This window comes from Heptranchias perlo, unplaced genomic scaffold, assembly GCF_035084215.1.
Source record: "Heptranchias perlo isolate sHepPer1 unplaced genomic scaffold, sHepPer1.hap1 HAP1_SCAFFOLD_380, whole genome shotgun sequence".
Taxonomy (NCBI): Eukaryota; Metazoa; Chordata; class Chondrichthyes; order Hexanchiformes; family Hexanchidae; genus Heptranchias; species Heptranchias perlo.
In genome coordinates this window covers 110001-112453 of record NW_027139392.1, presented here as the reverse complement: position 1 = coordinate 112453, position 2453 = coordinate 110001, and positions in this window count along the sequence as shown.

Sequence of the window (2453 nt, the reverse complement as noted above, 5' to 3'; positions counted from 1 at the left end):
TGCGCAGCCTTTCGCTTGCAGCTCCGGCGGGCAGCGCCGCACCTCCGGCTGCTCAGTGCCGTCCGCTGCTCCCCTTCCGGCTGCACGCAGCGAACCATACCCGGAGGAAATCGGCCTCGGCCTTCCGGAGATATGGGCCTGCGAGTGGGACCAATAAATCGGTGCACATTTCCGGCTCGGTTTCCGGCCTCGGCACTATCAGTTCACGCCGTCCGACCGACGTCGTTCTGGCACGGTTCCGTTGCTCCTTGATCCGGTCCAGCCACGGTAATCAGCCGAAGATGGTGGGGGGGACACATTGCCCGCCGAGTTAGCCGGAGGAAATCGGCCTCGGACTTCCTCAGATATCAGCCTCCGGGTGGGACAGACAAACCGGGGACCCGAGCACGCTTTCGGCGGCCCGCTGGTCGACTTCCCGGTGTGCGACCGGGTTCGTTCCGGTACCGTTCGCTGCCCCTCGTCCTGCTCTAGCCGCGGAAACAAACCCGACGACCGTCGGTCTCACGCCCGCGGAGGGAGGTGGCGGAAAGTGGTTTGCAGCCTTTCGCTGTACCTCCGGCGGGCAGCGCCCGACCTCCGAGTGCTCGGTACCGTCCGCTGCGCCTGGTCCGGCCGCACACAACGAGCCATACCCGGTGGAAATCGGCCTGTGCCTTCCAGAGATATGGGCCTCCGGGTGGGACGGACAAACCGGGGCCCCGTGCTCGCTTTCGGCGGCCCGCTAGTCGACTTCCCGGTGTGCGACCGGGTTCCTTCCGGTACCGTTCGCTGCCCCTCGTCCTGCTCTAGCCGCGGAAACAAACCCGACGACCGTCGGTCTCACGCCCGCGGAGGGAGGCGGCGGAAAGTGGTTTGCAGCCTTTCGCTGTACCTCCGGCGGGCAGCGCCCGACCTCCGAGTGCTCGGTACCGTCCGCTGCGCCTGGTCCGGCCGCACACAACGAGCCATACCCGGTGGAAATCGGCCTGTGTCTTCCGGAGATATGGGCCTCCGGGTGGGACGGACAAACCGGGGCCCCGAGCGGTGGCACCCTGCTCGCTTTCGGCGGCCCGGCACTCGACTTCCCGGTGTGCGAACGTCATCGTTCCGGTACCCTTCGGTGCCCCTTGCCCCACTCTAGCTCCGGTGCTAAAGCGGAGTCGGTCGGTCTCACGGACGCCGAGTTAGCAGGCGGAAAGCGGTGCGCAGCCTTTCGCTGTCACTCCGGCGGGCAGCACCGCACCTCCGAGTGCTCGGTACCGAACGCTGCGCCGCCTCCTGCCGCACGCAACGAGCCATACCCGCAGGAAATCGGCCTCGGCGTTCCGGAGTTATCCGCCTCCGAGTGGGCCTGACCAAGCGGGGTGAACTGGAAATCATTAACCAACGTACTTCCATGTTTTCACCCGCAGAGGGCAGCACTCTCTTCTCCGTTTTAAACTGGGCCGACCCGGCTCCGTTTCGAGACCCGGCACTCGACTTCCCGGTGTGCGACCGGGTTCGTTCCGGTACCGTTCGCTGCCCCTCGTCCTGCTCTAGCCGCGGAACTAAACCCGACGACCGTCGGTCTCACGCCCGCGGAGGGAGGCGGCGGAAAGTGGTTTGCAGCCTTTCGCTGTACCTCCGGCGGGCAGCGCCCGACCTCCGAGTGCTCGGTACCGTCCGCTGCGCCTGGTCCGGCCGCACACAACGAGCCATACCCGGTGGAAATCGGCCTGTGCCTTCCGGAGATATGGGCCTCCGGGTGGGACGGACAAACCGGGGCCCCGAGCTCGCTTTCGGCGGCCCGCTAGTCGACTTCCCGGTGTGCGACCGGGTTCCTTCCAGTACCGTTCGCTGCCCCTCGTCCTGCTCTAGCCGCGGAACCAAACCCGACGACCGTCGGTCTCACGCCCGCGGAGGGAGGCGGCGGAAAGTGGTTTGCAGCCTTTCGCTGTACCTCCGGCGGGCAGCGCCGGACCTCCGAGTGCTCGGTACCGTCCGCTGCGCCTGGTCCGGCCGCACGCAACGAGCCATACCCGGAGGAAATCGGCCTGTGCCTTCCGGAGATATGGGCCTCCGGGTGGGACGGACAAACCGGGGCCCCGAGCGGTGGCACCCTGCTCGCTTTCAGCGGCCCGGCACTCGACTTCCCGGTATGCGAACGTGATCGTTCCGGTACCCTTCGGTGCCCCTTGCCCCACTCTAGCTCCGGTGCTAAAGCGGAGTCGGTCGGTCTCACGGACGCCGAGTTACCAGGCGGAAAGCGGTGCGCAGCCTTTCGCTGTCACTCCGGCGGGCAGCACCGCATCTCCGAGTGCTCGGTACCGTACGCTGCGCCGCCTCCTGCCGCACGCAACGAGCCATACCCGGAGGAAATCGGCCTCGGCGTTCCGGAGTTATCCGCCTCCGAGTGGGCCTGACCAAGCGGGGTGAACTGGAAATCATTAACCAACGTACTTCCAGGTTTTCACCCGCAGAGGGCAGCACTCTAT